This window comes from Mytilus galloprovincialis, chromosome 9 (genome assembly GCF_965363235.1).
Source record: "Mytilus galloprovincialis chromosome 9, xbMytGall1.hap1.1, whole genome shotgun sequence".
Taxonomy (NCBI): Eukaryota; Metazoa; Mollusca; class Bivalvia; order Mytilida; family Mytilidae; genus Mytilus; species Mytilus galloprovincialis.
Window position 1 is genome coordinate 19,610,526 of NC_134846.1, and position 27,646 is coordinate 19,638,171.

General features: G+C 32.6%; 1 long non-coding RNA gene across 1 annotated transcript; it reads left to right on the top strand.

Moving 5' to 3' along the window:
* LOC143044577 (uncharacterized) lies at positions 1-27,646 on the top strand. The gene is made up of 5 exons (XR_012968719.1): positions 1-113; positions 9,798-10,163; positions 10,483-10,605; positions 23,237-23,330; positions 26,391-27,646. It is a non-coding gene; the product is annotated as an uncharacterized LOC143044577 (long non-coding RNA).

A 27,646-nucleotide genomic window follows, 5' to 3' on the forward strand; every position in this document is an offset into this window, starting at 1 on the left:
CAAAATCAATCTTATTCAAATTATGTTGCAGGTTTATGGTTTATGAACAGTTTTGCTTGGTATCGTCACAATGAAATGGCATATATTAGTTTTTGTGATTTCATTTATATTCAGTAAGTTTATTTGTTTTTGTTTCTTCATTTTACGTACTTATAAAGGTATCTTTTTAAGAAATAGTAGCACATATCAAATAATTTTTTTTCAACATCACACACCTTAATGTATGAACATATAACGATATGAAGATATGGGGTGATTTGAGACAACTACATGTATCCAAAGAGACGATACGACACAGACGTCAGTAACTATAGGTCATCGTTCGGCATTCCATATTAAAAGATACCAATATAATAAGTGTATATTAATTCAAACCAGAAAACGAACGATCTGATTGAAATGAAAAATTCATATCGAAAAATAGACAAGATATACAACAACAAACGAAAACCACAGGCTCATGACATTATGACATTCTCATACAGAATGAGAGCTTCCAACCTTCTCTTGATCAGGGATAGTACTGTCACAGTAAAACATATGACGAAACTATAAAACTTTCTCGAAATAGGCTTGAATTGTTGTGAACCGTGCCCGGAAATTTAGAAATGATCTTTGTAAACTTATTGCTCCGTTAAATACACTTATTCTAAAAGGTTACCAATTCAACACTGTAATAAGATCATTGAATATTGTATCAATTGGTATAAATATTGATTTTGTTATCAGTAAATTAAAAGCAAACTTAATATTACTAGTATGTTATATACATACACACATTCATGGATCTACAATCTGTCGATACCTTTAACTTGGCATTGCACAAGGTCAAGTTTTCGTGGACTGTTTATGACGTCTTAACACTAAATCCATTGGATGTTGGATGTGTACGGATTGATAGTTTAGTCTTAGATGCATGATTTTTTTATTAGTTGTTTGTGGCTTTGAACTAGCTTTCAGATAACTGCGAGTACTTTCAGATCTGTTCCTAGTGTAATTTGTTGTCGGGATGTATAAGTACCCGGCCACGTCCAATTGTATTTTTGTCCATCTGATGAGTTAAGCCTTTTTAACTGATTTGTATAGTTCGTTCTTATGTCGTACTATTATACCACTGTCGCAGGTTAGGGGAGGGTTGTGATCCCGCTAACATGTTTAACCTCGCCACATTATTAATGTATGTGCCTGTCCCAAGACAGGAGCCTGTAATTCAGTTGTTGTCGTATGTTTATAGGTTACATATTTTTTTATATAAATAAGGCTATTAGTTTTCTCGTTTGAATTGTTTTACATTGTCATATCGGAGCCTTTTATAGCTGACTATGCGGTATCGGCTTTGCTCATTGTTGAAGGTCTTACGTTGACATATAGTTGTTAATATCTGTGTCAATTTGGTCTTCTTGTGGACAGTTGTCTCATTGGCAATCATACCAAATCTTCTTTTTTTTTATATTGAATCACCAATGCAAATCGGTACTAAATACAAATACGTTAACAAAAATTCTAAAGTAAATACTGCTTCTATTGCAAAAATATATTAAAGATCATCTCTCTTGTCAGAGCATAAATTTGAAGTACTCATTATCGATTTAATATATAAAAAAAAAGATATGGTATAATTTTCAATGAGACTACTCTTCACAAGCGACAAACTGCTTTTTAGCTCACCTGGCCCGAAGGGCCAAATGAGCTTTTCTCATCACTTGGCGTCCGGCGTCCGTCGTCCGTCGTCTGTCGTCGTCCGGCGTCGTTAACTTTTACAAAAATCTTCTCCTCTGAAACTACTGGGCCAAATTTAACCAAACTTGGCCATAATCATCATTGGGGTATCTAGTTTAAAAAATGTGTCCGGTGACCCGGCCAACCAACCAAGATGGCCGCCATGGCTAAAAATAGAACATAGGGGTAAAATGCAGTTTTTGGCTTATAACTCAAAAACCAAAGCATTAAGAGCAAATCTGACATGGGGTAATATTGTTCATCAGGTCAAGATCTATCTGCCCTGAAATTTTCAGATGAATCGGACATTCCGTTGTTGGGTTGCTGCCCCTGAAATTGTAATTTTAAGGAAATTTTGCTGTTTTTGGTTATTATCTTGAATATAATTATAGATAGAGATACACTTTAAACAGCAATAATGTTCAGCAAAGTAAGATGTACAAATAAGTCAACATGACCAAAATGTCAGTTGACCACTTTAGGAGCTATTGCCCTTTATAGTCAATTTTTAACCATTTTTTGTAAATCTTAGTAATCTTTTAGAAAAATCTTCTCCTCTGAAACTACTGGGCCAAATTTAACCAAACTTAGCCATAATCATCATTGGGGTATCTAGTTAAAAAAAATGTGTCCGGTAACTTGACCAACAAACCAAGATGGCCGCCATGGCTAAAAATAGAACATGGGGTAAAATGCAGTTTTTGGCTTATAACTCAAAAACCAAAGCATTAAGAGCAAATCTGACAGGTAGTAAAATTGTTGATCAGGTCACGATCTATCTGCCCTGGAATTTTCAGATGAATCGGATAATCGGTTGTTAGGTTGCTGCCCCTGAATTGGTAGTTTTGAGGAAATTTTGCTGTTTTTTGGTTATTATCTTGAATATTATTATAGATAGAGATAAACTGTAAACAGCAATAATGTACAGCAAAGTAAGAACTAAAAAATAAGTCAGTATGACAAAAATAATCAATTGACCCCCTAAGGAGTTATTGCCCTTCATAGTCAATTTTTAACAATTTTCTTAAAATTTGAAGATTTTCAATAACATTTTCCACAGAAAGTACTGTTATAGGTAGAGATAATTGTAAGCAGCAACAATGTTTAGTAAAGTAAGATCTACAAACACATCACCATCACCAAAACACAATTTTGTCATGAATCCATTTGTGTCCATTGTTTAATATTCACATAGACCAAGGTGAGCGACACAGGCTCTTTAGAGCCTCTAGTTATGGTTCGTTTTTATGATGTACTGTTACACGCAGGTTCGGGGAGGGTTAACATTTTTAACACCGCCATATTCTGTATGTATATGCCTGTCCCAAGTCAGGAGCCTGTAATTCAGTGGTTTTCGTTTCTTGCTGTGTTACACATTTATTTTTCGTTCATTTTATTATACATTAATGAGGCCTCTAATTTTCTCGTTAAATTGTTTTACATTCATGATTTCTATGCCATTTATAGTATATCATGCGGTAATGGCTTTGCTAGTTGTTGAATGCCTTACGGTGACCTATAGCTGTTAATTTCTTTGTAATTTGGTTTCTTGTGAAGAGTTGCGTCATTGGTAATCTTAACAAGTCTCCTTTTTTAGCTCACCTGGCCCGAAGGGCAAAGTGAGCTTTTCTCACCACTTGGCGTCCGTCGTCCGTCGTCGTCCGTCGTCGTCCGGCGTCGTCGTCGTTAACAATTTACATTTTGAACTTCTTCTAGAGAACCACTGAATGGAATGGAACCAAACATGGCATGAATGTTCCTTATGAGGTGCTGACCAAGTGTTGTTACTTTGTAGCCGATCCATCATCCAAGATGGCCGCCAGCGGGGGACTTAGTTTAACATAGGACGCTATGGGAAATGCATACAAATGACTTCTTTTAGAGAACCACTGAATGGAATGAAACCAAACATGGCATGAATGTTCCTTATGTGGTGCTGACCAAGTGTTGTTACTTTGTAGCCGATCCATCATCCAAGATGGCCGCCAGCGGGGGACTTAGTTTAACATAGGACCCTATGGGAAATGCATACAAATGACTTCTTCTAGAGAACCACTAAATGGAATGAAACCAAACATTGCATGAATGTTCCTTATGGAGTGCTGACCAATTGTTGTTACTTTGTAGCCGATCCATTATCCAAGATGGCCGCCAGCGGGGACTTAGTTTAACATAGGACCCTATTGGAAATGCATACAAATGACTTCTTCTAGTGAACCACTGAATGGAATAAAACCAAACATGGCATGAATGTTCCTTATGTGGTGCTGACCAAGTGTTGTTACTTTGTAGCCGATCCATCATCAAAGATGGCCCCCAGCAGGGGACTTAGTTTAACATAGGACCCTATGGGAAATGCATACAAATGACTTCTTTTAGAGAACCACTGAATGGAATAAAACCAAACATAGCATGAATGTTTCTTATGGGGTGCTGACGAAGTGTTGTTACTTTGTAGCTGATCCATCATCCAAGATGGCCGTCAGCGGGGGACTTAGTTTAACATAGGACCCTATGGGAAATGCATACAAATGACTTCGTTTAGAGAACCACTGAATGGAATGAAACCAAACATGGCATGAATGTTCCTTATGAGGTGCTGACCAAGTGTTGTTACTTTGTTGCTGATCCATCATCCAAGATGGCCACCAGCCGGGGACTTAGTTTAACATAGGACCCTATGGGAAATGCATACAAATGACTTCTTTTAGAGAACCACTGAATGGAATAAAACCAAACATAGCATGAATATTCCTTATGGGGTGCTGACCAAGTGTTGTTACTTTGTAGCCGATCCATCATCCAAGATGGCCGCCAGCGGGGGACTTAGTTTAACATAGGACCCTATTGGAAATGCATACAAATCACTTCTTCTATTGAACCACTGAATGGAATGAAACCAAACATGGCATGAATGTTCCTTATGTGGTGCTGACCAAGTGTTGTTACTTTGTAGCCGATCCATCATCCAAGATGGCCGCCAGCGTGGGACTTAGTTTAACATAGGACCCTATGGGAAATGCATACAAATGACTTCTTCTAGAGAACCACTGAATGGAATGAAACCAAACATGGCATGAATGTTCCTTATGAGGTGCTGACCAAGTGTTGTTACTTTGTAGCCGATCCATCATCCAAGATGGCCGCCAGCGGGGACTTAGTTTAACATAGGACCCTATGGGAAATGCATACAAATGACTTCTTTTAGAGAACCACTGAATGGAATAAAACCAAACATGGCATGAATGTTCCTTATGAGGTGCTGACCAAGTGTTGTTACTTTGTAGCCGATCCGTCATCCAAGATGGCCGCCAGTGGGGGACTTTTGAATGAAATTAAACATGTTCCTTTCCTTATAAATGAGGTTGTGTTGTCACTTTTTGCCAAATTTTATATTTTTTTATATGATTTCAAAAACCCAAGTAGAATCAGGTGAGCGATACAGGCTCTTGAGAGCCTCTAGTTATGTTAACGCATCAGATGGATACAATACGGAATACATCTATCACAAAATAAGTAAAACAGTTACTAAAGTGGGAGAGTCCATTTGTCTAAGCAGGATGTATAATGAACGCAGTCACGTCCGGTCAGAATCGGGACGTTAAATCCGATGCATCGCAAAGACAGAGTGTCACCCTCTATACACACTAAGAACCCTTGCAACTCTGTGATGTCCCTAAGTGGCCTAGTGGAAAGGTACATTTATCTCCCTATCCAAATACCCTCATTTTCCCGTGGCAGTCCAACTTTTTCCGACCTGCAACCCAGTTGACCTACATTATTTGACCAAACTATTGTAGTCATTGTTAATTTGTTCTCATCCTGAACATGCATGCAATATTTGCCACTGGACGTTACCAACCAAAAATCAATCAATCAAAATTACTTATATATGTTTAACCCCACCGTATGCCTTTGGCCTTTGTTAGACTTGTTTTTTTTCCTTTCATTTTAGTCCCTTCGGAATTTAGTGTGACGTCCATTTCAACTGAATTAGTAAACATTTTTGTTTGGAGGCCAGCTGAACATAAGACTTTTAATTTCTTGCGTCCGAAATGATTTTTTCCGAATTAACCATTCAGCAGGAACTCTAAAACTAAACATTTATAAGCCATGGTTGTGAACATACGCAGACGTTATATGCTTAAACCTATATCCATGTCTATCTAGGCATCTAGTCAATGTTCTACCACTAATCTGTTAGTGCTTCTATCTGCCACTCTTACTACATTGAAAGAAATTATAATGCATATAAAAAAGTAGATGTGGTATGATTGCCAATGAGACAACTGTCTTCAAGGGACCAAAATAACACAAAAAATAACAACTATAGATCACCGAACGGCCTTCAACACAACCTCATTTATAAGGAAAGGAACATGTTTAATTTCATTCAAAAGTCCCCCACTGGCGGCCATCATGGATGACGGATCGGCTACAAAGTAACAACACTTGGTCAGCACCTCATAAGGAACATTCATGCCATGTTTGGTTTTATTCCATTCAGTGGTTCTCTAAAAGAAGTCATTTGTATGCATTTCCCATAGGGTCCTATGTTAAACTAAGTCCCCTGCTGGCGGCCATCTTGGATGATGGATCGGCTACAAAGTAACAACACTTGGTCAGCACCTCATAAGGAACATTCATGCAATGTTTGGTTTTGTTCAATTCAGTGGTTCTCTAAAAGAAGTCATTTGTATACATTTCCCATAGGGTCCTATGTTAAACTAAGTCCCCCGCTGGCGGCAATCTTGGATGATGGATCGGCTACAAAGTAACAACACTTGGTCAGCACCACATTAGGAACATTCATGCCATGTTTGATTTCATTCCATTCAGTGGTTCTCTAAAAGAAGTCATTTGTATGCATTTCCCATAGGGTCCTATGTTAAACTAAGTCCCACGCTGGCGGCCATCTTGGATGATGGATCAGCTACAAAGTAACAACACTTGGTCAGCACCACATAAGGAACATTCATGCCATGTTTGGTTTCATTCCATTCAGTGGTTCACTAGAAGAAGTCATTTGTATGCATTTCTCATAGGGTCCTATGTTAAACTAAGTCCCCCGCTGGCGGCCTTCTTGGATGATGGATCGGCTACAAAGTAACAACACTTGGTCAGCATCCCATAAGGAACATTCATGCTATGTTTGGTTTTATTCCATTCAGTGGTTCTCTAAAAGAAGTCATTTGTATGCATTTCCCATAGGGTCCTATGTTAAACTAAGTCCCCGGCTGGCGGCCATCTTGGATGATGGATCAGCAACAAAGTAACAACACTTGGTCAGCACCTCATAAGGAACATTCATGCCATGTTTGGTTTCATTCCATTCAGTGGTTCTCTAAAAGAAGTCATTTGTATGCATTTCCCATAGGGTCCTATGTTAAACTAAGTCCCCCGCTGGCGGCCATCTTGGATGATGGATCGGGTACAAAGTAACAACACTTGGTCAGCACCCCATAAGGATAATTCATGCTATGTTTGGTTTTATTCCATTCAATGGTTCTCTAGAAGAAGTCATTTGTATGCATTTCCAATAGGGTCCTATGTTAAACTAAGTCCCCCGCTGGCGGCAATCTTGGATGATGGATCGGCTACAAAGTAACAACACTTGGTCAGCACCACATTAGGAACATTCATGCCATGTTTGATTTCATTCCATTCAGTGGTTCTCTAAAAGAAGTCATTTGTATGCATTTACCATAGGGTCCTATGTTAAACTAAGTACCCGGCTGGCGGCCATCTTGGATGATGGATCGGCAACAAAGTTACAACACTTGGTCAGCACCTCATAAGGAACATTCATGCCATGTTTGGTTTCATTCCATTCAATGGTTCTCTAAAAGAAGTCATTTGTATGCATTTCCCATAGCGTCCTATGTTAAACTAAGTCCCCCGCTGGCGGCCATCTTGGATGATGGATCGGCTACAAAGTAACAACACTTGGTCAGCACCTCATAAGGAACATTCATGTCATGTTTGGTTCCATTCCATTCAGTGGTTCTCTAGAAGAAGTTCAAAATGTAAATTGTTAACGACGACGACGACGGACGGCGCCGGACGACGACGACGACGGACGACGGACGCCAAGTGGTGAGAAAAGCTCACTTGGCCCTTCGGGCCAGGTGAGCTAAAAAATTAACGAAAAACAAATATGTAACGCACAAACAAACGACAACCACTGAATTACAGGCTCCTGACTTGGGATAGGCACATACAGAAATAATGTGGCGGGGTTAAACATGTTAGCGGGATCCCAACCCTCCCCCTAACCTAACTAATTAGTATGTCTATGCCTGTCCCAATTCAAGAGCCTGTAATTCAGTGATTGTTGTTTATTGATGTGGTACATATTTGTTTTTCGTTCATTTTTGTACCTAAATAAGGCCGTTAGTTTTCCCGTTTGGATTGTTTTTCATTTGCCATTCAAGGCCTGTTATAGCTAAATATGCGGTATGGGCTTTGCTCATCGTTGAAGACCGTGATATATAGTTTGTCAAAATTTCATTTCCGCAAATAAAAACTTATTGTATAATGAGGACTCGATTGAGCTTGGCATATCATTAATTAAAAGAAATTCTTTACGATTTTTTATTTTCAGTGGTAAAAAACGGTCTTTGCAAACAAGAATTTTTTTAAAAATATTTTTATATGTACTTTTTGTTGCAAATAAAACAAAATGGAAACTTCAAAAACAATGTAGATTACACAAAGGGATAAAGAAAACATCGTCAAAAAATTAAAAAGGGTAAAAATAGAAACCATTACACTCAAAATTTTATTAAAAAAAATATAAAATGAGATTGTTTTTTTTAAAGATTTTTGTTATGGCGAAAATTAGCATTTCGAAATTAGTTATGCATTTTTTAATCGATATATTTACTTGGTAATATATTTATATTTACAAAGTATATATTGAAATTTCTGAAACACGTTTTTTTTCTTTAATCAAGCAATTACATCATAGCTTAAAATTACTGCAATACCGATACTTTTTGCGTCTTTTGAAACATTTTTCTTCATAGCGGAGGACAACTTTGAAATCTACACACTGTCAGTTTTTATCCAGAATCAATTTTGATAAAACAAAGTGTTAATTGACATTTCTACACTATTGATTATTTAACTACTATTCATAAATTCACAAACATAATCTATGCGATAAACCGCATATACAGTCCGTTCCGATCCGTTCCTGGAGATTACACCAAGTCGTATGTAATAAAAACTGCAATTTTCACGATTTTGTTTACATTTTTCTTCAAAAATTACATTGTTATCTAGCAATGAAAAATGAAATAGCAAAATCGTCAAATATATCACGTTGCATGTATGTAAGTAAAATGTTTGGCAAATATAATCATTTTGGCACCCATAACATTTACTAACATAAAATCAAATTTCCCGATGCACATGTAAAAGACAGGAAACATTAGGAAAAAGATTTACAAATCATCGTCAACACATCCAACATCCAGAAAGTAGGGCGATTAACGTTAGTGAACACCTGGATTTATGCGCTACCAATAATCACCATGGTTTAGGATCATTGTTGAAGGCAATTCAGTGATACATAGTTAAAATTGAAAATGGAAATGGGGAATGTGTCAAAGAGACAACAACCAGACCATAGAACATAGTTACCTACATATAGATTAATTGTTATACCGCCACATTCTGTACGTATGTGTCTGTCCCAAGTCAGGAGCCTGTAATTCAGTGGTTGTCGATTGTTAGCGTGTTACATAATTGTTTTTCGTTCATTTTTTGTATATACATTAGGCCGTTAGTTATCTCGTGTGTTTTGTTTTACATTCTCATTTCATGGTCTTTTTTAGATGACTATGCGGTTTGGGCTTTGCTCATTGTTGAAGGCCGTACGGTGACCTATATTTCTAAATTTCTGTGTCAGTTGGTCTCTTGTGGAGAATTGTCTCATTGGCAATCATACATCTTCTTTTTTTTTATAGATCGGTTGAATAATTGTCACTATGAAAATGATACTATATATCTATTGTTTATATACATCGTATTTTGCAGAACTTAATGAATTAAAAAAAATATTTACTTTACAGATTTAGTCTTGCCTATTACATGTACTAAGATTACCCTGAAAACAGAAATAGAGATTCAAAACAATACATATTTCATTACCTTCAAAGTTTATTCCGACTTGAACCCGTTCGGAAATACTGTGGAGATTCTTCTGAATAATAACAATCTGGATGAACTTAGAGGGTTTGATGACAAATGTTACCATAAATCTGGGAAATGCCATCCTAAACATTGTGTTTGTTCTACGGATTCCCAGATATATATTTTGAAACATGAAATGCCCACTAGCACACAGATTGATTCATTTGGGTGTAGAATGCGATATTTAGATAATAATTTGCAACGACTTATGAAGAAGGAAATACATTCATCATTTGAAGATCTAGGTAAGTGACTCATGACTTAAGATGTGTTTACATTTAAATATCTTAAGTATTTAACTAAAAAAAATCGAATGAAGTTGTATAGCCCATCAAACATTTTCAATTACATTCATTGTCGAAATGCGCATCTAGTACGGAAAAATAAGTACTATTACTGTTATATATTTCAGGGGTAACATATTCAAATATGAATTTATGACATGCTTATTAATAGCTAAATTTGACCTAAAATCCACAGAAAGACATGGAAAACAAATGACTCTAAGTATTAGTTTCACATGTTTTTCGTTCATTTGATTATTTAGAAATTTCTCAATTTCAGATGTTCTAGGAAACGGATCTTACAGAGGCGTTCAAGAAGTGGATATAATACAAAGCACCAAAAGTACCATAATAAAAATAGTAAAAACCAAAGACGATAAAGAAAATACGACTTCCCTGAAAGGTAAGTTACATTTTTCATGATATAAGATCTTGTCAATTATATTCAAAATGTTGTTGAATCTTATTGTATTTTACATGATATATGCATTGTGGTAAGGGTTTTGATCATCGTTATAAGCCATACATTGACGTTTCGCTATAAACTACGTCATTTGGTCTGTGTCCAATCATACTGCATTTCATTGTTTCATATTGGGAAATAGGATAAACAGTATTAAGAAAAATACCAACTTATTAGTAAATTCAAAACGGGGAATTCAATATATAATATGATAAAATTAAAAGTTCGACTTTATTAAACCAACGTAACGAGTGAAAATAACTGTTGTATTCCTAACTTTTACTTTGGTATGTTGCACTTTCCAATAGTGTTATACTTGTTATCTTTTAAATATATTCTGTGAAAACAAATTAAGTATTTAAAATTATACTCAAATACCCGAGAGCAACATCATTAAACAACGTTTGCATTTATTTATCATGGTTTGTACACTCTTTTTGACTATTTTCACTTATGTCGTTTTAGAGTGTGACGACTAGCGATATATTTTCATATTATTTTGTGGGAATCTTGAAACTATTAATCTGCAAATTACGTGTACGGAGTGTAATCTTTGCCGTTTGTTATTAGTTGATAAACGGAGGAAGGCTAAACAAATGTATGTGCGTCCATAGAAGACATAAGGAATAATGCAATCAACATTGTTTACATGTCATTTAACAATTCTGATCATTCAATCCTTTTTTCTTTAGTTTCTCGCCGTTATGTCTTTATTAATGACTTTCTGTCTTTGAACACAAGCTGTTGGGTTTTCATCTCTTTTGTAAGAAGCTATATTTATAACATCATTCACCAATCATTTCTTATTGCTTTACCATACTAATTGCAACTACAAAATAAATCTTATTTACAAACATGTGTTGCAGCATCTCAATATAGCAACTTGAAGTTTAAACCTCCAGATTGTACCTGTCCTGTTTCCTTTTCATATAGTATCAGATTGGCCTTGTTATAACTGGTGTCCTATTCTTGTCTTCTATGTTTGCTTCTGTGCTTTATTTTTATGCCTCTATTTTATAGTGATTAAGATAAGAACACAATGTAGATTGCATTTCACCTTTTTTGACACTTTTGCCACTATGTCAGTTTGTTTTGTTCACAAATTGTTGTCATTAAAATATTTTATTCAACTTTCATTCAAGTGAGAGGTTTATCTATAAATGTTTTATATTTGATGTATTTCATCTGGTTGTTTTGCCATTTGGTTACGGACATTCCCTTTTGAATTTTCCTCGGAGTTCAGTATTTTTGATATTTTACGTTTTGGAAATAACTACAAAGTACTGACGGATTCAGTCGAGGATTATGCCAGACAATGGGTTAAACGCGAGAAAGAAGACGTAGATACTCTTTCCTACTGTATATGTAGTCGTTGATAAAAATCAGAATAAAAAACAACTAAGTTGGTGTATGAATACACATTCTACATAAATCTTAAAACCCACCGTTGTTGCAAAACACTTGTTCTACCTCAGTATCAAACATCTGTTTGTTAGCGTTTGTTAAGACCCTAACAACATTACGTTTGTGTTTTAATCAAATTACATAAACTGTTGATATAAGAATAAGGTATTGACAGTTCACTTGGAAACGCAACATATACTTCCATGTCACTTACCAAGGAAACATTTCCATAGATTATAAAGAACCGAATGTTCCGCCACTGTATTGGAAACCTTAACTACACAAGTATCACCACAAACAACGTTATTTTGCTGGTTCCTCGAAGTGCTTCTCGAAACCTCATTTTAAATTTTGAATATCGATGTTATCCCCATTTTAAGCTGGATAACTACCCATTCTAGAGATGACATCAAAAAGATCTTTGAAAGTACGTAAAGTCTTAAATTCTTTAATCTTGCATTAGTAAAGGACTTTCTACACTTTTACATAATTCCCAATTCCAAACTAGAATACACATTGACAGAGTTGGTCCAGCTTTCCTGTCGTACAATGAGACTGTCGTACAAAGTGAGAGGTTTAGCGCTATAAAACTGGGTTTAATCCACCATTTTCTACATTTGAAAATGCCTGTACCAAGTCAGGAATATAACAGTTGTTGTCCATTCGTTTGATGTGTTTTGTCATTTGAATTTAGCCATGATTAGGGACTTTCCGATTTGATTTTCCTCTGAGTCCAGTATTTTTGTGTTTTACTTTTTGTTCATTAAAAAAATATTGATCAAAGTAGAGACAAGAATTTTGTCTCAGGAAAGATAAATCGTACTTTGAAAAAAATACTCTGATTCAATAAATAAAAAAAAATCAAAGTGAAATTATCAAGATTGTTAAGTTATTTTAAATTTTTACACTTAACTCAATTTTCCGCTATATAGATGATGGTTTTTCACTCAATAATGCAATGTTCGGTGACTATGCTCGAACATTCGATAAAGGATATAACAGATACAGTAAAGTATACCTCATATCTTTACTAGCATCTATAAATTTACATGTACAATGTGAGTCGTTAAAAATCAAACTTTTACTCTTCCTAAATCTATTTACGACAAAAATAACTATTGTAGCTGCCAAGTTGTTATGAACTTTCCATTTCTATGAAGCAACATTCCAGAAGCCCCTGCATACTGAATAAATGCATCCAATATTCCAAAGCGTATTGTGTTCTAAATGATTTCCGAGATAGAGGGTTGTTGCTGTGGAAAAGCTATTAAACTAAAAGTTCATATTGGGGAATATCAAATCATTCCTTCATTAATTTTACAGTCGCCATTATGAGTTGTTTAATCGTTATTGAATATTTGATTCACAAATAAGATGGATATGTTTCTTTTTTCTTCTTTATGCATGGCTTGGTCAGTTTGATTTCGATTTATGAGTTTGAAGTCCCTTTGTTATCGTTTTAACCTATTTTACTTAACAAAGCAAATATGTCCCTTTGAAATATAATATTAACAAATTTCACAATAACACAATCAAAGGGTGACAACTGCGCAATAATTTGGCACAGTGTTGTTATTTTCGTTTGAATGTATTAATGTGAGTTTCTACCATATCTTACTAGTATGCGTTAAATAACAAACATCCCATTATAAATCCATCCATTGTGTTTAGATAATCTTGTATTAACAGAAATCTAGCCATAATTATTTTTTCACAACAAATATCATATTAAAATGGAACAGTAGGTACACTTTAATGTGTGATTCGTCAAAAAGAAGTAGAATATTCGCTGTAAAAATACTAAAATCTACGTGGTTGTGAGAAAATGAATATGATTATTTTAAAAGTACTAAACATCATAGTCCAAAGAAGAGTAGACTAAGTAAATTATGATTTTAAATGGTTATTCTGAGGGGTTTTTCCCCGACAAAAAACGAGTTTGAATGTGCAATTTAAAGGTAGATCATTATAAACTGTTTGTTTTTTAAAGAACGGGACAGACATAATTTATTCAAAAATGTTAAAGGAAACAAGGAACAACATAAACCATTGAACAGTAAAACAGTCAATTATAAAAACAGAAATTGTTTTAACATACCCTGCAGTTTTGTTTTCAAGTAAATTAAAACTCACAAATTATTCTACTGTAAATATAAACGTTAGAAATAAATATTTGGTTACAACACGTATATATAAATGTAACAGTAATTACATGAAGTAAGAAGCAAACGAATTGCAAAATGATGGAAAATACAAATCACTTTGTAATTTATTTGTTATAAAAGATATTTAAAAGGGGATGGATGCTATATATTTTTCTTGCCTCACGACATTTGCATTACGGAAAGGCAGATTATTTTAAACAGTATTTAAAGAAATGTTCAAAATAATTGTTTTCTTTCCTTACCCGTATTTTGGAACAATCTTTTTGGAATTTTGGGTCCTCAATGCTCTTCAACTTTGTACTTGTTTGTCATTTAACTATTTGGACCTGGTGCAGGTTATTATTTATGCTCTAAAGGTCATTTCAGTGAAATATGGTATCGTCCAAGTTGCTTCTCAAAAAAATAATGACCTGTCGTTCTAAAAGGAAATAACCCCATATAGATATACAAATAAGGATGAGAACATTTAATGTATTTATGATAAACGTCTTTGGAATGATAATTAATTTAAAAGTCATTCTCTGTAAAAACCAAAGAAATTCATGGGACTGTTCACACCAATGTCACAGATTTTCAATATCTTTTCAATATTAAGCCCATATGATGCCCTGATAACAAAAATAACTTTCATTTTTGTTTTTGGGGTTTCTGTTGCCATGGTTACAGGTCCCATATATATAAGCCCAGTAACAGAGTAGCAAAATCTCAAAATGCATCGTTTTTCAACTTTCATTATTTTTAACAAATATACATTTTTAGCCTAAATCATAGGTATACTGAACAAATAAAGGTCTGAAATAACACATTAAAGTAAACAGACATTGTATTGAATCAATTCAAAACATTAAAACTTGTATCTGAAAAGTGCCGATTTTGCATTTTTTGAAACTGCTGAAAAAGGCATTTTTTTAGTAAATTTCAAAATGATTTTAATTTTTTTCCCAACGTCACATTTTATTGTTATGCCTCCAAAATAATCTTCATATATCACTCTTTTACCAAGAAAAAAATTGGGTGTGTTTTTTTTTGTTAAAAAAAAAAATCGTTCAAAATTTTCTGAAATTTGGCAAAACTTGAAATTGCATTGTGCAGATTAAAAGAAAGTAAGTGGTTATATTCGTCAATTTCAAAGTTTTTCTTATTTAACTTTGTTAAACCATACTGATTAGGAATTGTTTTGATACACAACTAATATTATTCATAATAAATATCAATATTAGTTCCTATGGAAACACATTACAAAGAACATTGCAGTTGGCTTCAGACCACAACTAATTCCCTTTTTCCATGGTCTTTGAATATAGTTCCCAATTATCATATGGGGTATTTCTTCCTAAGTATTCTGGCTACTGTTTTCTTTGAAATGCTTACTATTTAAGTGGTCCTATCAGTTGCATGTATATATATATTGAAATAATATAAGTAAAAATGTGAAAAAAAATCTTGTTTAAAGTGAAAGTAGTGATTTGGTCAAAATGAAAGTAAGGTAAAATTAACAATGGAAAATCCCTTATCAACTCGTAAAATCAAAAGCTAAAACATGTCAAAAGAATGGATAACAGCTGTCATATTCCTGAGTTGGTACAGACATTTTCTTATGTAGAGAATGGTGGATTAAACCTGGTTTTATAGCTAGCTAAACCACTCACTTGTATGACAGTTGGATACATTTCTAGAGGTTAGAGGTAAAACATGCAACTTGAGATGCGACTATGACAAAACAATTGGCATTAACAAAAGAGATCAACAGAAAACTTGAAATCAGTTTTATTTTGCAGCTAGATGTCACATAAGATTTATTCTCAGTTATGTCTGGAAGCATCTGAGAAACTTGATTATACAACATGGTTTGTGTCTAGAATGAAATTATTTTTTGTGGCGCTAAGATTCAGCCTTTTCCAATGAATCACCAGAAGAACCAAATGAACCTTTTGGTAATACTTGAGGTTTCTGTTCTTGGTTATTAGAACTCAATTGTCAGGGAATGAAGGACATCTTCTACATGTTCTATATTTTGTGGAAAAAACAGTTGTAATAATTTTCTTCATTATTTCAAGTATTCTATTACAATAAACAGATTTGGAACTTTTAGAATACATATTCTAGGAACTCCTTTCTTCTTCTGAAAAACACCTCATCCTAACTGCTTGTAAAAGTTCATTAACATGGTGAAATTCATTCATAATGTGGAAACTGCTGGATTATTTTAAAAAAAAAGAAAGTATTTTATTTCACAAACTTAATCAAATATGAGGTAAAAGCAATTTTTACTAGTTTAAATAATTTTTTCATAATGATTGATGCTTAAACAAAATTCAAAAGATAGTTTTGTTTCTCTCATGGTTATTATTAACTTTTAAGTGCATTATTTATGCACTTTTTATACATCATTTACAGGACTATTATGGCATACCGTTGTCCGTTTGTCTATCGGTCATCAACATGTAGGACATGAACTTAATAAACTGCTGCGCCATGAGCGCATGATACACCCTTTGTCTTGTGTGTAAGTTTTATGCAGTAATCATCAATATTTTCTGAGATACAGAGCAACATGTGGAAAAAAAACCTTTTATACCAATAAACTCCATAACTCTAAAATATAAACATTTTGAATCATCACCAAAAAGTAGACAGATCTTTAGATTAATATAACTAAGAAGAGTGTAAAGTTAAGCAATTATCATTAATTGTTTTTGAGATACCGCACGACATGTTAAAACAATACACCCCTGTTTTAGTTACAAAGTCCTGTAACTCAAAAAGTTTTAATCTTATTGTCACCAAAAAGTATACAGATCATTTGACCATAATAAGAAACAACTATATTATGTTTCATGAAATTTGGATAAGTCCTTCTCAAGTTACGGTGCGACATGTTTACGCCGGACAGACAGACGGACAGACGGACAGACGGAGGACATTTGTATACCATAATACGTCCCCGGCATATTAAAATGCTTTAACAAATTTGCATAGATGGAACCAAGATTGATACAGGTCTGAATTTGGATTGTGATTAAACATTTGACAATTAAGCAATTATGATTCAGTATCCAAACTCTAAATAGATTCAGCATGTCAAAGAACTCCAAGTTTTCAATTTTTGTTGAAATCAAACAAAGATAAATTTTGGAACTTGATGTGGATCAACTTGAAAACTTGGCCCATAATAAAAAATCTAAACACATGTTTAGATTCAGCATATCAAAGAACCCCAAGAATTCAATATTTGTTAAAATCAAACTAAGTTTAATTTTTGACCCTTTGGAACTTAATGTAGACCAATTTGAAAACTGGGCCCATAATCAAAAATATAAACACATGTTTAGATTCAGCATATCAAAGAACCCCAAGAATTCAATATTTGTTAAAATCAAACTAAGTTTAATTTTGGACCCTTTGGAACTTAATGTAGACCAATTTGAAAACTGGGCCCATAATCAAAAATCTAAACATATGTTTAGATTCAGCATATCAAAGAACCCCAAGAATTCAATATTTGTTAAAATCAAACTAAGTTTAATTTTGGACCCTTTGGAACTTAGTGTAGACCAATTTGAAAATGGGACCCAAAATCAAAAATCTAAATACACAGTTTGATTGAGCCTATCAAAGAACCCCAGGAATTCAATTGTTTGATGAAATCAAACAAGGTTTAATTATGGAACCTTTAGACCTCAATATGGACAAATTTGATAACAGGGCCCAAAAATCCCAATACATGCTTAGATTCAGCATGTAAAAGAATCCCTTAAATTATTTTTTTGTAAAATTCAAACTAAGTTTAATTTTGGACCCTTTTGACCTTAATGTAGACCTATTTGAAAACAGGACCCAAAATTAAAAATCGAAATACAGAGTTAAATGGGCTTATCAATGAACCTCAATATTTAAATTTTTTATAAAATCAAAATAAGTTCAATTTTGGACCCTTGGGACCTTATTAATGTAGATCAATTTGAAAATGGGATCCATAATTAAAAATCTAAATAAACAGTTAGATTTGACATATCAAAGAACCCCAATAATTCTATTTTTGATAAAATCGAATAAAGTTTAATTTTGGACCCTCAATGGACCAATTTAAAAATGGGACCCAAAATTCCAAAACTTAATACATGTTTAGATTCAGTACATGAAAAAAAAAATCAAGAATAAAAATGCATTGAAAAGGGTCAAGAAATAAGCAATTCATACAAAGTAATAGAAAAGTATTTTTTCTGAGTCATGTTTTTCCCTATTGCATAGATATTTCTGATTAAAGGAAAAATTTTGCTCTAATTTTGGCCAATTAATTGTAACCATTAAAATTGGTATTAAGTATAGATTCCCAAATGATTTTGACTGGAACTGGACAAAGATTGTTTATTAGATAAATACCCCCTCCCCCCCCTTTGCAAAAAAGAAGGCGTTCCTATATATAGCTAGTTTGTGGGGGTTGAGTAAAATGTTTAAACACATTTTTAAAATATTGATTGAGAAACTGTTGTTGTTGATTTACAAGGCAAAACACTTCTCAATCTGTCTGTCTAAATAATACCTGTGATAAAAATTCCATGCTACTTTTAGAAGTGATGCTGTTTCATTCACTTAAATTCTTGCCTGTGTTACATCTGACACTCTGAAAAATAAAAGGTTCCTGATGACTTCATGTTAAATTGCTATTTCCCCTGTTTAATTCTGAGGAATATGTCAAATAAATCTGGTTTTGAAAAGTTAAAAAAAAACCAGAGGAACATTTGTAACTACATTAAAACTCAGTTATGGGCACATACAATATTGACTCTGAGTGATCATAGCTGACCTATACTGTTTACTTCTATGTTCTTTGATCTCTAGTAGAGATATTTTTCATTGGCAATTATACAGCAAAAAATATTTTATTTTTGCTAGTAATAGTTTCTGGGGGTTCAATTCTATGCAATCACTTTATGATATAACATTTGCTTTCTGTACACCTTTCCATTAACAGTTTGCATTGATAAAATTTCTTTAAATGAATAAAATTGAGAGTGGAAGATTTATTACAATGATTTCACAACCTTAGGAATAATGGATGTCAGCACTTCTGATTGTGACAAATTTTACCTTTGAACTGATGAGTTATGGAACTTTGTTAAATGGAAAATATCCCTTATGTAAGATGTCTTGGTACTTGTATTTTATATTTGTATATATCTATGTATTTCAAGTAGTGAGACTATAATAAAATATTGAATCTGAATCTGTCTTGATGTTAGATAACATTGCTCAGCAATTGCATAAAATATAAAGTTAATTATAGTTCATAGTATAAATAAAATTTTCTTAAATGGATTGTTTTGGGGAAATACAGGGATAAATTATTTTGGAAGAATAAAAAAAATACTAAAGTGGGTTGATGTGGTCTGATAACATACATCTTCTGTTGTTTCCATCTTTTCTTCATATGTTGGCATATTCCCTTTTCTCCTTGTTGATTTAACCTTTAAAATAAAATTTTAATTAATACTAACAGGATCTAAATACTAACAGATGATCTATAATAAGCTGAAATATTTGCTTGTAATAAAAACTAAATAGCAAAATATAAATTTAAACAGCAATTAATTCCCTTCATATTCAATCAATGTATCTTACTAAATATATAAGGCATAAAGCAGTTTAACAAAATATTTTCTATAGTGGAAGTAAATTTATATTTTTGATTATGTAAGAATAATAATTATTTACACAACAATTAAATTGATTCAGCTTATTTAAATGGAGAATAAAAATAAAAATCAACAATATAAACAGCAAATAAGTTTTGTAATATTTGTTAAAATGCATATTTTTTCATAGACAAAACATATACAGTTATAGTATCATTTGTTAAATAAATTAGGTGCAATTTGTGAAAAGGATAGGACTCTCCAATATAATTTTTTTTCTAGCCTTCCTGTGCGACTCAGCGAATGTAGCAATGAGTCTCTATCCTGGTATGTGAAGACTTTGTATGACATATATCATAATATTATTACTAAACACATGCTGAACCTTTTGTGAAGATACAAGGATTACTTTTAAACAATATATTATTATTACCTCATTTCCCCTTCAAGTACTACATCATTGACATCTATTCTTATTTTCTTTAGAAACAAAGCACAACATGCTGGAAAAAATGATAGCAATTATTTATAAAACTACAGTAAAACATTGAAACAAGTTCTGTGTTAATCTATACATGTATTGCTGTTCAAGATTTATTAATATTGCATACCAATTATACATTTGTTTAAGTGAAAGGTACTTAACCATACATAGATGTTCAACAGAGTACTCATCTATTTTCTATCATTATACAATTTTTTCTAGAATATTTTTTTTTCAATTTAACTTTTTTGGGGAAGCTGATTATTTACAGCTTCAAAACATTGTTAAAAGATACTCCTTATTTAGGATGTTTTAAAAACGCTATCAAATCTCAGGGTGGGGGAGGAGGGATATTGAATACACATCTAATCTTGGGTCTGGGGGTGGGAAGGGTGATATTGAATGGAAATCAAATATTTATATTCACAACCATGGTGTTATGTAAATAGGAGTTTTAAAGTTTTGACAATTTTACAGCTAAAGTACTGTTTTGACATAAATATCAAATAATTCATAAATTGTAAAAATAATAGATTAAACCATGCACTCATCCTTAAATTCTATCTCCTAAGTAAAGTGGGGAATGTTAAAATACAGTAGTCAATTTTAAAAATAGTATCAATGATTGTTTCACAGGTGACATAAAATATAAAGGCTTAATAGGGTTTACCAAACAAAGAATAATTAATATAATGCCCAATTATTGAGTTAAAAAAATAATTGTGAACATTTTGATTGGAGATAAATAAGCACACATAATTAAAATAAAGAATAATGGAATGCAAAAGTAAGAAGAGTAACTGTGGAAAACAAAATAATAAGGTAATACAATATAGATTATTAATCACAGAATAAAGGACAAACATTAAAAAGAAATCAAATTATTACAGAAATCTAAATTTTAATATAAAATCAATTTCCTTAGAATTGTACAGAATGAGTATTTGTTTTAAAAATATAGAAAATGTGTAAAAAGTAGGTGATACATAACAAATTAGAGGACCCCAATTCTTACACTCATGAAACTGAAAGGAGGTAAATTAAATATCTGTTTTGAAACTAATTTAATACATAGAAAGTGCTCCTTTTTTTCATTAAAAGACATGTTTGCATTATCTTAGTAATTGAGATTGTTTAACAAATAATCAATGATGAACGATGATAATGAAAATTTAAATATTACATAAACTAATCAAAACTATAAAAGGGGGAAAAGGGGGAGGTCATGTCAAGTTCTTTGTATTTCCAATACTCACGTTACTAGTTAATAAGATGAATAAATTCTTTTCCTTTGGTCCACTACTTGCTAGTTTAAGGCTAGTTCTGTAAGGTAACGACTTGAGTCCAGAATCCTTGATGTGGTCAATATCTGGATGAAAACTTTTTGTTGGCATAACATGCGACGTGCACATTTTGAATTGTTTTTTTTCTTCATTTAATTGAAAGGGCTGGTTAAATATACAATATTGAAGTGAAGATCTAGAGCTACTGGTGGTTTTAGACCATTCTCAGACAAAATAGCAAATATTTGGAATGTACTGCCTGTGTTTCACTGTTTCAGTGTTTGGCAAGAGGTTAAATGAGTTCATCACAATCCACAAACTTTGGAGAGAAACTGCACCCCATAGTATCTACCTTGATATATGATGGTTTTATCAGTGTCTGCATTTCGTCTGCACTTTATTGTGGGCATTAAACCTTGTACTTCCTGTTGTTCCTTTATGTTTTCAATGAAGAAGAACCATAAGGGGAGATAATTCATAGAAACATAGTTGATTTTTTTCAATTTTCAATCCACATTTTTTTTCTTTATAATATATCAAAAAACACATACCTGAATTCTTTTTTATTTTTAAATTAGGGGTTTATCTTCATGATTTTGGCAATATTTTCTATAAACTATCTCGGAAATTTTGTCAAAACTTTAATGAATTTTGGTGAAATTTGGTTTTCATTTAGATGTCAGAATCACCCCCTTCTCCAATAGAAAAAAAAAGCGCATGTACACGATTGTCAGCCAAATGTGTGATATATTTTTAGAAAGGCAAAGGTAACAGCTTTTAGATGTGATAATTGTCTGCATCATTTATTGTCAGGATTAAGGGGAAATAAGCATTGATTTTAAGGATTTTCTTTTAGAATTTTCATTGAAAAAAAAGCCCAAAATCAAAATGGCCGCCATTTCCATAGTAACAAAGCCCAAAATCAATTTCTAAAGAGTTATTTGTTAATTATATTAGTTATGTAGTATGTGTACAAAGAATGGTAAAAATCTATGACATAGGTGTGAACACTAATTTTGATCCTTACAGAGAATGGCTCTTAAGACAATAAACAATAAGACAATTATAATTCCAAAACTAATATAGGTCACAAACCTAAACAGACATATTCAATGAAAATATCGTATTCATAGATTAATATTAGAAATATATTATCCATCTTAACTTATATACATGATGCTGTATATGGAATAGAGAGACATAGAGAAATAATGAATATGAAACGAACAACACAATTATTTATGCAATAATATATGCATTCAACTTTAAGTTTTTATAAATAATAACTTTTAAATCTAACAAATGAGCTGCGTCGGATAGAAATCGACCTTATGCAAATAAATATCAATACATCTGTTTTGATCTGAAAAAAAAACGTTTAAGGAAAGTCTGTATTAAACTATCTAGAACCCTGCAAAACAAAACAAGATCACTTTTTTATTTCTTAATTGAAATTATCCAAATTCGATCAAAGTTTTACATTGACATGTTTACGCAAGCTTGAAATAGGTCGAATTTCCGACGTAGATCACATGATAAAATTATTTTCTTTCATGCGTTATAAAACCACTCGTTTTGATTTCTGATTTTTCTTTTCAGAGTTTATGTTTACTACAAACAAGTTTGTACGACGATTGGGACCATTGGTATGGGTTTTGTTGATTTTATGCCTTGGATTAAGTATAAGGACTTTGTAAGTTACTTCATATACAATTATATTATTGGTCACATAGTGTGTTAGTGACCTAATATGGAATATATGGGGTCAGTAAATTCCATATGGGATAAGAACCACCTAATTGAGTCACTAACACACTATGCAACGAATTCATCTTACCTACAATTTTAACATATGGTGTTAAGATTAGTGCCCTATCAAAGTGACAAAGTCTTCAGTATCGTTAGTATTAAGAACCTACTTCCATTTGTTTAAACAAAAACAAATGCCAACCATTACAACTTGTTAATTTAAATGTGTATTATGAATTCATTTCAATCGTTCATCATCAATTTCTTCAGCTATAAAATGTTTCTTCAACACCGTTTTGTTTAATTTAATAAAGAGACGTAACACCACTACTAACCTTGTATTGAAATAAGCCTCGCATACTTACGGTATATAAAATCATACTAACCTAATATGGGATATTCATGATCTCCCCGCGGTTGCTTTTAACTAATCATATTCTTAGAAATGTAAAGGAAGTCAGATACATATATATATATATATTTACGGAGAATACAAATTTCTCATTTTACTTTCTTCTTTAACAGAAGTCAGTCCTGGTTCACCTAGGTATAAAAGACCTATATATACACATGGAAAAAAGTATTGCAACACCAAATTGAAATTGAAATTAAAAAAACACTTTTTATTTTTTTTGTGATATAATTTGGTAAAATAGAACTAATTTAACATTATTTAAGTATCACCTGAGTTTAATCAATAAATATCGACTCGATAAGTTTTTATCTGCACATGCAGCTACTGTACCCGTAAACAGCAAAACAGATGTTTTCATCTTCATTGTTTTCAACACTTTAAATAACCAAGTTTTTAAAGTTATGTGATTGACACCTTGTAATGGGTCCTCGACAACTCTAAACTGCAGCAAGATGGCAGATTATCAGCATGAGAGAAGCAGGGATGTCGCTGAAACAACTGCACGTATTTTTGGTCATCACCATTCCACTATAAGTCGTTTTGAGAATAAAAATAAGGCACTAAACGATGTTAAAGACCTTCCGAGATAAAGAAGACCCCCTATACCATTTGTTAGGGGAAATCAAGCATAATGAAGGTTGGTCAGAAGGAAACCCATTGCATACAATACAATCCTAAAAAAAAGACTGTTGGGCATACAGGAGCCTTTTTACAAGAACTGTTCGAGATCGACTCATCGCTACTGGTTATCGTGCGATAAAACCATTTCGGAGACCTTGATAACGAACAGACACACAGTTTTCCGTATCCAATGTAGTGCAGAGCTCGCTAAAGTTGAAAATTATCATCGAGGAGGAAGATCCATTGTTCCAATGGAATTCGGTTCTTCTTCCATGGACGGATCGTAGCCCGGATTTGAACCATATCGAGCATATATGGGACACTATTGGGCGGAATGTGCGCGAAAGGACACCCAAGTTCAAACACATCATGAAATAAACAATGCCCTTCATCAGAAATGGTTGCTGCTACCTTAGCAACAAATTAGTCGATTTTTGGCAGGAATCAGAAGACGTTTAGATTCGGTTATCCGTTTGAATTGAGGCTGTGCACAAAGTACTAATTCTTAGGCGTATAACGATCAACCATGATGTGAACAGTCATCTGAAGATTAATTTTGAAATGTCTGACATTGTAAAGTTCGACTACAGTAAAAGTTGTAAAATGCATTTTTTTGTACAAATAACACTTCATTTTGTTATTAAAATTGTGGTTATATAAATCATTTTTTTTCAAATATTTTTTGTTCGTTTCAATACCAATGTTATCATAAACTATGTTTCAATAATATTATACAAATATTTTATTATATTTCATCCGAAAAAAGAGGCTGATTTTTCAAATTTTAAAAAATCAAGGTGTTGCAATACTTTTTTCCATGTGTATATATGATGTTTAGACGAGTTGTATATATATATATATATATAGAGTCTATAAGAATCTACCAACCAGTATATATATATACTACTAATCAAATAACGAAGTCTAGTTTGTTGGCCAGCAAGACTTTAAAACGAAAAATGAAAGAATTCAACTTCATATATAGCTTATATAGAACAATGATGTTGATACTAATAATTAACAAGCTCTGCTTCGAATCCGTTACCGATACCAATAGCATATGTAACCTGTTACCCATCACATAGTCTGTACTTTCCGCCTTTGTGATCAGGCGTACAACCTTAAATTGTGTCAGTGATGTACTTTATAAACGGGTCATAGTCAATGGTGGACTTCGAATACAGAGATTAACACTACTGAATTCAATCATTGTCGCATCGAGTTTCCAATTGTAGTTAGAAAACCAGGAGTTAAAACAGAACGATTTTGAAAGTAGAGAAAACTGTGCTTCTATAGATCAGAATAACTTTATCAGATGAAAATGCAAATCCTAAAAATCCGTACTAGAAATAAGGCGTAGATACATTAATTAGTTCACGGACCCGCGTGTGTTCTAGTATATATTTATGTATCTATATTATTGCTAAATGTGAGAAAAAATTATGAAAATATTTAAGTATTTATAATAGCACCACTTGATCACCATGATTTACAAGTCAATATGCAAAGTCTTTCTAATTTTTTTTAATATCATGTAGATACTTCGGTACTGGAATGATTAAGATTTTCCAATTTCAAATTTCTAATGAACAATTCTAAAAACCGATCGGTTGCTTCCCTGAAAGGCAATTTTTTTACTGTTTTGTAATATGTTTATTTAAAAAGAGTTTACACATGTTTTTATAATCTAATCAAAAGCATTCCAAAATGTGAGCTCTGAAATATTATAGTTCATATATGACTATTTGTTAAATTGAACCGCAATGAATTTATTTCAGGTCAATATAAGTTATCTGATAACATGTCAGTTTCGGGTGCATTCCTTCAAAACTTCGATTTATCAACATTTGCATGATTTCAACATAGGAATATAAACAAAAGACTGATGAATAAAATAATTTACATTCCTTATATTTTATAGATGATTAACGAATAGTTTGTATGAATACTTTTTCTTTTGATTTTCAGGCAAAAGATGATTTGCAAAAGGAGGTGTTAAAGAAAAAAGATTACGAGGTGTGATTAGCGAAAACGATATGCAAATCTATGTACTCGACCATACTTATTATCATTCGACCAATCTGAATTGGTCTGAATTTTACTTGATATTAGCCGACCCCTATCTTAACAAAACTCGACTGTACTGATTTGTACTTGACCATTATATTTGCAATTGAAAACAGTCTATACTACTACTTGACCAGTATGAAACAGTCATAACATATTCTCGACCTGTACTCGACCAGTTCTCGTCCCAAGTTTTTCTCGACCGAAGTCTTAACAATACTCGAATAGTTTGAACCCTACTTGATCAAATAACCTCTACATTTTTTAATCTTTTACTGTCATAGTACAATAAAGTAAAGATATAAACAAACATATATGAACAACCTTACATGATTATCAGATTTATCAGTTCAAGATTTTCTTGTTTACTTTTTTTCTTCTTTCACATGAAAACGAAACCTTTACATAGGGTACTAAACCCTTTTTGATGTGCTTCTTGTTTGGCATGTTTGTTTTGTTTAAATAAAAAAAATAATTCACCAAAATTCTAAAATAAAACATGTAAAGTTTCATTATTGTACATGCGATTGTTATAACTACCTTTCTTCAGAAATACATCTGCTACAAAGATCACACCTGGAATGAAAGTAATTAATTTCAAATAACAGCCATTGAAAATTAAACAATATCCTGTAAAACTTATATCACAAGGCCTTTTAAATTCATTAAATTAGTTATACAAAAGAAAAGCAGGGTTTCCTTTTACAGGTCGTCCAGCACTGGTCAAAGAAATTTACAAGGATGAAGTACTGGAACAATTAAAGGACATAACATTTTAAAATAGGAAAAGAGGGATATGGATAATTCTATTATATATGGTTATCATTGTAAAATGAAAAATAAAATAACGCGAATATTGCTCACAAGTTGAAATTTCAGTAAAATGAGTTAACCAAAATACCGCCATCTGTGAAAAAACAGTTTTTAAGCATTTCTTCCTATTTAAAAATTGTATGTGGTCAATACAAGATTTAATAAACAAGTTCTTAAGAATCTAAAAAAAATAAAGTAAAAAAGTATGTGCGCGAATCATACTATTGCTTGAAATAAAGGGGGCGAACCTAAGAGATTGCAATCTGCATTGTAACTACCAGACTGAAATAAACATCTTTCGTTTTTTGTAATTGTTTGATTTATAGCTTCATTATAAATATTGA